This window comes from Struthio camelus, chromosome 10 (assembly GCF_040807025.1).
Source record: "Struthio camelus isolate bStrCam1 chromosome 10, bStrCam1.hap1, whole genome shotgun sequence".
In the NCBI taxonomy this organism is placed as follows: domain Eukaryota; kingdom Metazoa; phylum Chordata; class Aves; order Struthioniformes; family Struthionidae; genus Struthio; species Struthio camelus.
Genome location: NC_090951.1, coordinates 15,970,035 through 15,983,607, shown reverse-complemented (window position 1 = coordinate 15,983,607; position 13,573 = coordinate 15,970,035). Strand labels below are relative to the sequence as shown.

Here is a 13,573-nt window from a genome sequence, read left to right as displayed (position 1 = left end):
TAAGAAAGAATAGTCTGAATTTTAGAGAAGAAAAACTACATCTTACAATGTAGCCTCAGCATACTTTGAACAAGCTCTCTCTGCTCTAATTTACCAATTTGTAAGACAGAAATGCTGAATGTCCTAGTGCAATGTTTTGTAAGTTGATTAGTGCTTATAAAAGGGTTTTGATTTGATTGGATATATTTTTATGAGCAGAACTATCAACACCAAATATATTTGGGAAAAGTTTCTGGAGAATGAGCTTCAGCAGTTTATATATAATCTCTTATATTCAGATAATTTTTTTTAACTGCTAACTTGTACACTGACTGCATATAAATATTATTTTAATCAGTAAATATAATATGAAACTGAAGACTTATGGCCGTTATCGTCTAGTAAAGAAACATAGTCATCGCACTAAACTACAGGTCTACATACATACAGAACTTTATCTACCACAGTAGTAGTATCCATTTCCATAGTAGCAGCATCTATTTACTTTTGTATATGTTGTTTAGTAGGAAAATCTCAAGAAATTGATAAATAGTAAAAATTAATGTTAAAAATTTGAACCTCGGTTTGTAATTACATTAACTGATACTGCTGATTTAGCAGTATCCCTATAGGGTCCTCCATATTACTCAGCATTTGAAAGGGTCTCACCTGGAGTACTGTGTCCAGTTCCAGCATTATAGCTGAAAAAATAAAAGGAACAGTTGCAGCATATGCAGGAAAAAAAGATGAGATTGATTAGGGGCCGAGCAATGGTGACCTATAGATGCAAGAAGCTGATGTAATTTACTGAAGATGAAAGTCTTCAACGTTAGAGAAGGGGAAAAACTGGTTTTTGTGCTCACTGCTTCAAGAGTGGGCTAAAATTATAATACATGAGTCTTAGGTTATATATCATGTGGAGAAACAGTGCAATGGTGAGGACAGATAAACACTAGAATAGGTTTATGAGGAGGGTAGTAAAATTTCTACCACAGCAGGTTTTTATGAGCTGTTTAGACAAACCCCTGTCAGGAATAATGAAGGTATCTACCTTGGAGCAGGGGATGGATTAGATAACCTCTTAATGTGCCTTTGAGACCTTTTTAGTCTGATTTCTGAAGGAAATGAGGCCTAGGCGACCTTGCTGTGGTGTCTGTTCCTGTCAGCCCTCTTTCACTAACTTTGGAACCGATGGGTTAGTTTCACCCCAGTTTGACAGAGGATGAGTCTCAAAGATAGTAAGGTTCTTGAAATCGTCTTGAAAAGTATTGTAATGAATAGAGGAGAAGCTGAAATGAGTAGCCCTGCTGAGGGCAGGAGGGTAAAATGAACTCTTTGATCTGCCAGCTGGGCAGATGTGAACTGGGTGACCAAGCAGTTGGTGTGTGCACATAGCTGGGAGGCAGCTGCACTGTGCTCCCTCTTGCTCAGTTGTCGGCTACAGGGCTGTAAGCGCTACAGGGCAGTAGCGTGTGTGTGCTGGAGCGCTACAGGGCAGTAAGACACGTGGGCATTGCCGAGATGGTATCAAGAGCAGGGGGAGTAAAGTGAAGTGGAAGGTTACTGTGGCAAGGAGAGAGGTAGCATAAAAATCCATTAGAAACTAAGCTTAATTAGTTTTGCTATTATATAGGACTGTGAGACTGTATAAAGTCTCTTTCTTCTTTAGCTAAAAGTTAGCATGTGTTTGCAGGATCAAAGTCTTAACCACAGAGATACTTTGTAATAAACCACACAGACTATGGAACTGATAAGAGTTCTGGTTCTCATATCTAAAAATACGAACTGCTTACTAGTAGAGAAGCTGTGTTCCTTGTTGTCTATAGAGGACTACCTTTTTCAAGTTTTGACTACTGAATAGGCTTCTGTATGTTAAAAATACATCAAATGATTGGCCTTATTTTGTACTAAAATCAAAGGTAGAAGAAAAAGCTAGTATTGATAAAATGATGCTTCAGGAACATGCCCCTTCCTATCCAGAGCAAAAATACTTTGCTTAACCATCACCTATTTCCTTAAGAATTCAAGTCAGCCAGCAATTACAATGGGAGCTGGCTGCAAGCTAAACTACAGGTTGGTAATCCTTTCCGACTATATCACTACCCATGAACGCTTACAAGAAAGGCTCGGTAACTGCCACATAGCTATAAGATTTGGGGAAAAAATAGGGCCAAAGAAATTATACTCTTGGAGTTGTCTTCCTTTGACAATAAATAATTAGTATTACTTACACCGAGGAAGAGGATTTCTAAAGAGTGGAATTGAAACATACTGCACTGCATTACTGCAGTGACATGCATTTAAGAAGTTGCCTTAAATGTAATTCTGCAATCTCTAAATTAAAGAGCTAAACTTGGTGGATTTGACATAGGAACGTTATACAGAAAGAAGTGCTTGCTGGTCATCAAAAGGAATGAGTAGGATGTTGAGAGCCATCTGGATAACCGATTAAACTAGCCAAGAAAATGCTTCAGTCATTCAAAAAATGAAATAAGATTGTGAATACATATTTTTAAATATTTTACAGAAAATAAACTAAACACTGGCTGTCCTCTGGCAGACGCCTGAAGAGCAGCCGTAGAGGAACAGGGTCCTAATCCAACAAAGCATATGCAAGCACAGGCGTGATTACATGAACCTCCTTGGGTCTGTGCGCTGGCAGGTCCGGGCGCAGCCAGAGCCGGGCGGGCCCGGGGCCTGGCCCGACCTGGGCACGCTTTCTGCAGAGGCGGGGGGAGGGGTTTGCGGTTAGCACCCCGGAAGAGCGCCAGCAGGCTCCTCTGCTTAGGCTATTTTATCAGAAAAGGGCACTTTTGAGAATGTTTTTTTTCTTTTGAAGGACAGGAGTTTCGCCCGGCTCGGCGGAGGCCCGCGGTTCGCTGACCGGGAGGGGCCCGGCCCGGGGCCGCCTCGCTGCCGGGCCCACGGCTCCGCCGCGGCGGGACGGGTAAGCGGGCGGCGCGGCGCGGCGCGGAGGGAGGACGGCGGCGGCCTTTGTCTGCCCGCCGCGGGCCGGGCGCGGGCGGCTCCGCGCGCTGCCGCCGCTGGGCCCGGGCCGCCGAGGCCTGCGCGTGCGCGGCGGCCGCCTGTCGCGCGCCCCCGCCCGCCCGCCCGCGTCGGGAGCGCGCCTCGCAGGCAGGAGAGCTCCGCCGCAGCTGGCGCGCCCCCGTGGCGGTGTCTCCTCGGCCGGCAGGCGGCAGGGAGGGAGCGCGCGGTCGGTTCGGGCGGTTGGGCCGGCACCGAGCGCCTCGGCCAGCGCCGCGCAGCCCGTCGCCCCGCAGCGCCGACGATCGGGGAGCCAGGCCGCCCGCGGCGCGGCCCCCGCCCAGCCCGGCGCCCACAGGTGAGTGCGCCGAGCGCCGAGGCCGAGCGGCCGGCCCCGCCGCGGCCTCCGCCCGCCGCTCGCGGAGGACCCGGGCCCGCTGCCGGCGGCGGGGGACGGCGCGGCGGCCGCGGAGGAGCCGCGGGACCAGGCCTCGCCGCGGCCTAAGCGCAGCGCGGGCGTCCGGTTTCCTGCTGGCGGCCGGGGCCCGGGGAGGCGAGAGCGGGGGCGCCTCCTGCCGCGGCCGGGGGGAGGGCGGCGGCGGCGGCCGCCGGGCTATTGTGCGCCGGGCCCAGGCGGCCCCGCGGCCCGGCCGGGCCCAGGCCGCGCGCAGGCCTGCGGGGGAAGGCCGCGCCGCGCCGCCGCCCGTGGGGCTGCGCCCCTTTGTGGGCTCGGCCGCGCCGCGCCGCCCCGGCCGCTTTGTGCTCGCCGGAGCCCCGCGAGGGCCGCGCCGCGCCGCGGCGAAGGTCAGCCGGACTGCGGCGGCGGCCGCCGGTGCTGCCCCGGACCCTGGCGGCGGCCCTCCCCGCGGGCCCGGCCGCTGCCCCCTGACATGGCCTGGGGGAGGCTCCCCCCCTCCCCCGCCGCCCTTCTCTTTAATCCGGGGAGAGATCCTCGCTCATCCCACTGGTGTCTCTACGAATTTAAAGGCCTGGAGACCTTCAGCTCCTCCTTCCCCCTCGCCCCCAGTCCCTTCGTCTCTAAATTACCACAATTTTAGATAGCTTTTAGATTTAGGTAACTACTGGTAGTGTTTGTAGTCAAAGTATCCTAAGTATTTCTTCAGGAAAAGCTCTTAAGTATTGTCAGCCAACTTCTTAATTTGTAAACGTGATATGCTTCTGCGATGTTCTCTCTTCTTCCTTTCTTTCCGTCTTTCCTCTGTCATGAGTGGTTTACTCATGCTAAATAAATAGATAAAATGACCTAACTTATTTGAGGTGGCAGAAAAGTGGATGTTAGTAGGCTCGTAGTTCGCTAATCAGAGTAGGTCATGAAGGACGTGGGACATTCCACACACAGGACATAGTTTCAGTTGTCTGTTTATCTCCTTCCTAAACTGTGAAGCTAGCACCATGCATTCCTGAGGGGGAGGAAAAAGGGAAGGGACTTACTTCAACCCTGAGTTCTTCAAGCTGGTCTTTAGGAAAATTGAAGGCACTGGAATACAAATACAGGGAGATTATTGCTGAGGTTTTGAGCATAAAATTTGGGTCTCTGGACTTATTATCGGATCCAGAAAATAACCTAAAAAATAAATCAGGTAATTGTAGTTTCAACATTTGTTTTATGCTGTAACATTACTGTTGAAATTGAGTGTTAGAAACGATAAATGCATTAACGTCAATGGAAACCGATGTTCTTAAATATCTTCAGCACTTTTCAGAGCAGTGAAAAATTATACAGGAAGACACAAGAGTAGAGGGGCTCATTTCTGTACCTCTAGGAGTCTGTTTTTATCCAAGAGTTCTAAAACTGATAAGATGATGAACAGTTTGCTCCTGAAAACGTATCATGACTAAGTATCTTGTCCATTAATCTATCATTTGTGTTGGTAAGGTTTTAATGGTATGGTCTAATTAGACTGTACTAGAGGAGTTAGCTCAGAAATCCAGTGGTTCCAGCTAGGTAGGTGTGAACTAAGGAAAGCAAATATAGATCGAAGAACTCTGTTCTTCGCTTAAGACGATCTGGAAGACTGTCTATGCAACTTCTACAAGAAACATGATGTTCTTAATTTTAAGCTAAAATAGCTTTGTTTTATTTTTCCCCTCATAATATTGTTTCCAATCTTGTAACTCTTGGCTTTAATTAAAGAGTTGGACTGCAAGTCCTGCCAGATAGATTATCAGTGTATATTTTAATGGCTGCTTTAATGGTTGTCTAATTTTTGGCAGCTGAGCTGAACCACAATAACGAAGGTAAATCAATGGTCTCTGAAACTCCAGACACGCATAGGAAACTCAAAGACTTTTGCAATAATGGTGCATGTTTCCGGTCTGCAGAAAGCCAAGGTGAAAATTGTGAAAGGTGAAATTGTGTTATCAGCTGCTGACTGTAGAGTCACCTGAATGTCTGGTTTGTGTAGTTAAGTGCTACCTGGCTGCAGTGAAGCGCACTGTGGGGACATTGGCAAGCTCTAGTTCATCTCAGCCATCACTTAGTTAAGGCCCAAAGGTTATGGTTTCCTCCTAGATATTTACTGTGTTAAACATCATGAACATTGTAGATGCAGGGGATTGTTTTTACTGGAGTGTTTTCTTTTTTTTTTGTTTTGTTTTGTGAAGGAAAATTGGCATTAAGAAAAGTGAAAAATAGTAATAAAAATGATTTATATCCCTTTTGTCTCTAATAAAAGTGCACTACGCATAAAACCATATTTTTTATCTTAAATATTAACATAATTTTTTTTACTGTAGGCAAGTTACAGTTTTTCAAAGTGTGTATACTATTTATGTCTGAAATGTATAGTGTTGCAATAAAAATGTGATTTTTTTTTGATGTGTTCTCTGTGTACTGTATCACTATGTGGACTAGAAATGGAGAGATGGGCATAAATAGTGAGTGCTTACCGTGGGATGTTGTCACGGATTTAGCTGAGTTTTTTCTCTTAGTACTCAGTTACATGTAACAAAAGTCTTCCCAAGTCATTGACTTGGGGTTGTTTTATGCTTGCTGTGTAGTGTTTAGCTGTTAGCTATGCTTAGTATAGGAAGAAGACAAAAACCTAGCATTAATGCTACGTTAACACTTTTAGGTTTTATTCCACACTTTGTAATTTTTTTTTTTTTTAGTTTTAATCCAGACTGTATACAATGTTTCTGTAATATCCTGGACAACTAATTTAAATATATGCCTATTTGTCATTATCTGCAAACTGGTGATTCTTTCTGTTATCGCAGGAATAATTAGAGATGTGGTTACTAATTCTACACAGCTTTAATCAGATAAAGTGCTAGATAATTACAGTTAACCAAATGGTGTACTTCTGATTGTGACTTGTTTCTCTTTGTAGAAAACTAAAAACTGAAGCTAAGATTGACTGTGTTTTCAGCAGGAAAATAGAGTATTATTTGAATGGTGACGGGGGTATTTGTCCTTTTGCATCTGGAAACACATTTTAAAAATTATTGAGCATATATTCAGGCAGGGAAAATGGTTTAAAAGTGCAGCTTTATCATCTTCAGACAGTTGTTGTTGACCATTTCCTTTTTTGTTTGCCTTATCTAAAAACAGTCTTGTGTCTTTTCTTGTAACAATTGATGACCTTGCTGAGACGTGAAGAAAAGCAACTAGGTTGTAGCAACTTGTATTGCTTAAAAATTTAGTCATCAGCTCCTTTAAAGTGAAACGGCAGTTCACTTTGAACTTTGGCTTGTGTGGCATAAGGTCTTTAAGTTCATATTTTAAAGTTTTTTTCCTATATTTCTCACATATAATACTAAACTAAATTAACTTAGTTTTGATAAAAGACCAAAGTGTTTTTTCGGAGTTTGTGTTGGTATTTTGAACACTGTCAAGGAAGAGTATTTAAAATGCTATACTACTTAGGAGTTACTTTCAAACACATGCGTTCAGATGAAACATGTCAAAGGAAATATATATGCAAAGGAAAAATATACATTAAATTTGGCTAATGTACAGATTGTCAAGAAATTGAAAAGGTTTTAACTGGAAGAGGAATACTTTGAAACAGCTTAGTGTTAAATTTGAGGAGAGGATACCTGAAAATATATTCCTTTATGTAAAAATTGTAGTGCTGGTGTCTAGCTTAGAAACGTAGGTATGTTTAAAGGCTTGTCTTTATTACTTCCGTTTACTGTGTATCACACATCTTTTGTGAGAGAATATTCTGTCTTCTATATTTTACAAGGGGATGATAACTAAAATACTGAATTTATAAGCTCTATTTTGTAAAACTCACTACATTTTGCTTTAGGCTGAAATGTGACGTAGGTACTGGTTTGAAGAGGATTTTTAAATTAGTTTTTCCTCTGATTTTAAAACGTGTGATTAATAGCTGTTAACATATCATCATTTGGGAAGCAGAAATAAAGGAAGATGTAATCCTGAGCAAGGTGTAGCACATGGCGGGTACAATTCTGAAGCAACGGAAGACAGTTTCTGTCGAAGCTGCCATAATCCTGTTCATGATAGTGTTGCTGCTCACTTGTAGTGATGCTGGCTCTAATGTGGCCAGGATCAGTCCCAAGTTTAGCTGAAAACTAATCACTTGTGAGGAATGGGTAACTTTCCTCTGGTTCACCTCCCAGAATAGTTTACTGCATGGTCATGTAAGTGCCAGTGCTGCTGCAAGAGAAGTTGCCCTCTGATGTCATGGCAGGAGCACTTGGGTCCCTGTAAGCGCAGGCTCACAGCTCAGACACAGGGGCCCCCCTGTGTTGGCCGCTGGCTTTCCGTGTCTTCCTTTTGCCAGTATAAGCACTCACATAGTTTGGCAAGGCTGTTGTTGCTGGGTACGTTACCTTAAAGAGAGGAAAAAAAAAATGGGTAAAAGGTAGGCAGCATAACCATCGCTTTTGGTGGGAGTTTGCTTTTTTTTGTTATAGAAACGGTGGCCTTGCACCCTGACATGCTCTGTGTGCCTGCCTGGAGTTGTGAGGCCTATAGCTGGTGGATTTTTCTTTGTATTGTGGATAAACCATTTTCTTCAAGTGTTTGTAATGATATCTGAAAGCTGTTAAGAAATACATAACTGAGCAGTCTTTTAAAGTGCTACTGAAGCATTCAGGTGCTCTTGAAACATCTACGGCTTTTACTTGCTCTTTGAAAAATACTGTTTTCTTAGACTGCCTATAACTTGTTATATCAACATAGTACCAAGACCTTAATCTTGTCCTCAGGTCTGTGAACTTCTGTCAGTTTTTTGACCAAACATAGGACACAGAAGTTGTTCAAGCCTTATGACCAGGTATCTCAGTTTTCTTAATTTGCCTAATGTTGTTTTGGAAATTGTTTGAAATGGGCTTCTATATACATTTGTGTGTTTATACATATATAACTCTGTTTTAAAGTGTACAAGATAAACATCCCATGTTTATCGGAAATTCGTTTTTAAAATGATGCAGACTTACTCAGTTTTGTGTATAGATGAGCCTTAAATCTTGTTCTTTTCTTTCTTGTTATATGCATGTGCAGTTATCTTCTCATAAAAACTGAAAAGGCTCTGTTCCACAGATTTTTTTTATTTTTGAGTGCCTGTTTTGAAAAAAAAATATATATATACACCCCAATTTATAATATTAATTAAAAATCATAAAAACTATTTTCGTTCACAGGGTTTTTCTCCCTTTTTGGAGCATGAAAGTGTCAACATAATTAAGTTAGAAAATTATACGTGCCTCATCTCTACATGGCTGATATCTATGTGCTTATGCAGGTACATTAAGGATGTAATTGGAAGACTGGTTGCACTGGTGTGACGAGGGGATAATTTGGTTGGCAGAATAGTTATTGTTGATGGTGCATTGTAAAATTTTGGCTTGGCTTTGTGTTAGGTCAGGTATAATCATTAGAAAAGATATTTTACAAATAAAAAATATGCCTTCCATAATGGAATTTGAGATAGATATTCTTTTTAAACAGCACATATAAAGGAGAAATTCTAAGAGAACTTTTCTGCACATAAAGAAACGAATACTGACCTCTAAACAGCTTTAAATTAAATCAGGTGTTCAAAAGTTTAAAGAGAAAATTATTGTTGTTTGTACAGTCATAATTCTTCCATGGGTGCACCAGGGCTTCTCTACTGGATAGAGCAGGGGTTCAGCGGAGTGTGGGGAACAGATTATATCACAAAGGCTGCTCCTGAGTATGCGTAGGAGGGAGTAGGTTTAGGGTGGCCTGTGAAACTTTAAATTTAATTATTTCCTAGTTTGTGAATGCTTGATCCTCAAACCTAATATATTTTTTGTAACACTTCTGTAAAGGAAAAAGGTTAAAAAATAATATAGTTTCCAAGTTAAGCTCTAGCTAATCAGTCATTGTTAGGATTTGATGCACCAGGTTCATCACTGCGACGTAGACTTAAGTACTGCATAACAGAAGAGGGGATGATATTGTAGAGAAAAGAACATCATGCCATATGTTGAATTTAGAAAGTGCTGAGAAAGAGCAAGAGGTAGGAGAAGGATGCATCTACTCCTGTGATTTCCAAAGCATTTGTGTCATCTTGTGTCTTCTCATTTTCTGAGAGTGACCCAGGCCTGACTTAGAACGATTATGATCGGGTTTTAACTTTGTATGCCATGAAGCATTTCCTAGGCAATAAATGAAATAATGAGAGTGACTGTTTGCATTTTATGTATGCCTGGACAGAATTTAATAGGAGTAAAAGAAAATATAATTCTCTAGCCTGAGCGCTCTTTTTCTGCTGAATTTGAATCACCTGCCTCAATAACTGGGCTGATGGATTTTCCCTAAGAAAGTGGTGAGAACTTTTTGATCATAAAAGGGTTCCCCTAAAGAAAGGTTGCTATTTTTGGCTTTCCATAGAATATCAATATGGAGTTGATGCATTAGAAGGAAGCTTTCAAACTAAATAAAGTACAGCTAGTGAGAAGGGTATTACAGATTTCTTTTGTCTCCCTAATCTGCCTCCTTGAGTAAAGAATAGAGGCCAGTTGCCCGTATGTTTTCAGGACTTGGATCATTTCTCTGGAAAGTAAATAGCAATTGCAGTTTGAATATTACTGATTTTAGTGTGAAGATTGAGATGTTAACATAATTTAACAGTGTCCTTTAATGTATCTCCTTTAATATCTCCTTCCCTGGAGATATTCAAAACCCGTCTGGATGTGATCCTGGGAAATATGCTCTAGGTGACCCTGCTTGAGCAGGGAGGTTGGACTCGATGATATCCAGAGGTCCCTTCCAACCTAAACGATTCTGTGATTCTGTATAGTGACTTCTAGTTACTACTAAACAGAAATATATTTAAATAGGGTCTATAAAATTAATTTAGTATCCTTATCAAGTAGTTAATTCCCTGTTATATTAATGTCTGAGATGTGCAGCTGGTTAAAACCTCTGTAGGGCACGGAAGTACTTGCCTGTGATGACTCAGAAAGCTTGTGACAGAGCAGGAACTAAACCCAGGTCTCGCCTCGCATGCATCTGCCATGCCACGGACTGCTGCTCCAGTACAACTAATCCTTTTTTTTTTTTTTGTTAGGTTTCAAGGAATGCTGAATCTTTTTGTGCAGTGTGGTAGTCTGTGGAGCCAGCAGTTCACTCCTTTTCTGTTTGCTGTGTCTCAGGATGATGATCCTAGCTAGAGAGTGCTCTTACTTGTGAGATAAAATCACATTTTCTAAAACAGTGTTTTTGGGGAAAGCATGTTCTGCAGAGCTGTAGTCACTGAAACCGTTGGCTGTGTACAGAAATATGGCCATGGTAAATTTAGCAGTAGCCAAGTTTGAAAATTGAAGTGACATTATAATAACGATTAAAAACAATTTTTTTCGTGGTGACAATTGAATCCTTGTGCTACAGATACAGTTGATTCAGAACTGATGAGCAGGAAAAAATAAGTGACTTAAGTAAACTGTATTGTTTTTAATGGCAGCACATGCGCTCCAAAGAGTAGAAACTAGAAACGCAATGCATGCAGAAGAAGGAAGTTTAAAGAAATGAAATACTGAAATGTTTAAAGCCATTAATGTGAAAATACCACAGGGTTTTTGCACTTCTTTAGTAAGGTGATGTATGTGTTCTAATGGAGATAATTTTAAAGCTTTTTATTTTCTATCTTTAGTGTATCAGCAAGATGCAAAAGCCAGTGTTCCATCTCAGATTTCCAGAGCTTCCGTTTTAAATTAGTTATGTAAAATGGGAAAATCTTATTGTTCGAAAAATGTAGAAATATCCGTGTTAAAAATATGGACTTATCCATTTATGTTTAAAAAATGGTATGCCCTTTATCTGCTTTGCGTGTATGATAAAATAAGGACACCATCTTCATCTGTCAGTCTTCTAAACATTCTTGCTTCTGAAAATTAAATATCTGGATTAAAAATTTTTTTTTGGTAACACTCTCCCTCAAAGTAACTGAGGTAACTAGAGATTCTGCGTGGGTTGCTACTGGAAGTCCTGACCAGTAATCAGTAATTTCTGATGATTTAAAAGCTCCAGTTATGGTAAGAATGACTAAAAGAGGGAAGACTGAAGATATCGGAGTCCTGTTCGGTCCTGCTCTCCAGATGGGCATCGGTTTTATGGGAGGGAGTCAAGCTATGAATTGCACAGTGTTAGGTGCCCTGTGCCACTGTTCTGGCTTGGAAGTAGCTCTTAGGTGTAGATGTCGTATCTGACATACCTGGTGGCACAACAGTTCAAGTATCTGTACTCTGGAATCACTATCTCAGTTCCCCAAGCTCCCCTACACGCTTGGCTACCGCAGGGCCAGAGCCTCACGCTTTACAGAGCTCCACTCTCATCAGGACTGCATGCAGGAACACAGCACAAATCAAGGATCGCAGGAGTAAGTTGCTATTTAAGACTGAAGTACGCATGAATTTAAGCTATACACAAAATACAGAGATCTTTATAAAAACAGTCAATGTGTGTAATCCTGTCCTTCTGGTTCTTCCTTCTACAAAGCAGCTTTCTGTGTTGCGATCAGGGTCTGTTATGGACCACGTCTATCTTTGATCAGGTCTGGTTATTTTGATGGTTTGCTCCCTAGTAGTTTAGTTATGCAAGGAAGTAACTGAGCATAAAATAGGTCTTGAATTTGAATTGGAATAGTTATCGCAGAAAACATTTGTATGTGAAGACGTAACCAAGTACGGGTATTCTTGTCTAGTTTAGATTTATTTACTAAGGTAGGTACTTTCATGACACACCCTCTTCCCTGTCTCTGCCACAGACACAGGATGGTGATGCAATATTGCATGGCAATTACAGTATATAGTGAAGAATATAGGTTTTGCAAATTCGGACTGAGGAAAGAAACACGGCCCCCAAATTGTCACTCTCAGGATTTGTTATTGACACTTAGAGAGTTATTTTTATTTTTTTGGCTAATAGAGTATGATTGTATACAGATAATGATAGCTCACAGAGCAGAATTAAGTGCTTCTTGCTGTAGATACTTCTGAAAGGTGATATGTTACAGCATGAAAAATAACTTATTTGTCTGGTGATGTTAGTAATTTAAGTTGTAGTTGGTCTTCCTATATGCCTCCATAATTTTTATGGCAACATGCAGTAAAACTGGAACTTATTAAAAGGGTCCACCTGGGTTTACAGAAATTACTGGGCTGAATTCCTGTTGGAAGATGATCCTGATGAAGCTCACTTCATTGTGCTCTGTGCACGATGAAAAAAAAAGGAGGCGTTACTGAAAACAAAGAAAAACTTTTCCCCCTTTTATTTGTTGTTTCAATAGAATTGTCTATATTTCCAAATGAAGTTTGTCGTTTTGTTAAATTCTGTGTGGTTTCTGCCCTGCTGTTTATTCTGAAATCTGTACTTCTGCTTTATCTTAGGTTTGCTGTACTAAAACTAAGACAAACTGCAAAAAGGCCCTTCCAGTTTACAACAGAAGTGTCTAGAGGAAGGTAGTGTGGGACAGCTGCTGTTTTAAATACATACCCTAGTTTATTATGCTATAGGTTACATGCATATGCATGCTAGAGGTTCAGGTCTCCTCCATCAAGGAAGGCTCTGACAGCTGATTGACTGCTGACATTGTCACTGAGGTTACAGAGCTGGCCAGCTGAGAGAAGAGGAGCATTTGGTTACAGAACACTAGTTAAAGTGTGAGACTCTGCAGTACTCATCTTAGAGCGATTTTTTCCTATTGCCATCCTCACAACTCTACAGTAGGTGGTTCTGCAATACCAGCAAGACTAAATTATTTGCTTGTTTTTAAAAATGAAAAAGAGAAATATGGTAAAGTCCCATTTGGAAGTTATCCGCAATGCTTTGTAACACCAGAGTTTAGTTTTGGTTTGTATTTAAAGAATTATTCTTTTTTTCTCTGTATTTTTGTTTTAACTAAGGATAATGGAAAAGATTGTTTTGCTACCTCCTTCACAGCTTAACTTTTTTTATTACAATGGATTACCAAATGTCAATAATCTTTTCTATTGTTGCTTATACCAGTTAACTTAATGTATTATTGCATTTTCTTTTCCCAGCAGCAGCGTTTGATAAACTGTTTTTAATATAGCTTGAATCTTCAGGAGTTTCCTTTACAGTTCACTCAGCTCTCTCTTTCTGCCCTACTTCTTCTTCCAAGCTCAA

At 41.4% G+C, this 13,573-nt stretch overlaps 1 protein-coding gene across 6 annotated transcripts in view; it reads left to right on the top strand.

Annotated features, from left to right (window-relative positions):
* Window positions 1-13,573, top strand: part of SIAH1 (siah E3 ubiquitin protein ligase 1) — a 32,920-nt gene that overhangs the window by 9,073 nt on the left and 10,274 nt on the right. The window contains exons 1-2 of one of the 6 annotated variants that reach the window (XM_068955979.1): window positions 3,302-3,322; window positions 8,167-8,234. The exons of 1 other annotated variant lie outside the window; for it this stretch is intronic. The gene's annotated coding sequence lies outside the window, so the exon portion shown is untranslated. Of the gene's footprint in view, window positions 1-2,786; window positions 2,927-3,098; window positions 3,323-4,417; window positions 4,566-8,166; window positions 8,235-11,725; window positions 11,805-12,813; window positions 12,886-13,573 lie in introns of those variants that run through there. 4 more of the 6 variants (XM_068955981.1, XM_068955978.1, XM_068955977.1 and 1 more) reach the window with 4 other exon arrangements.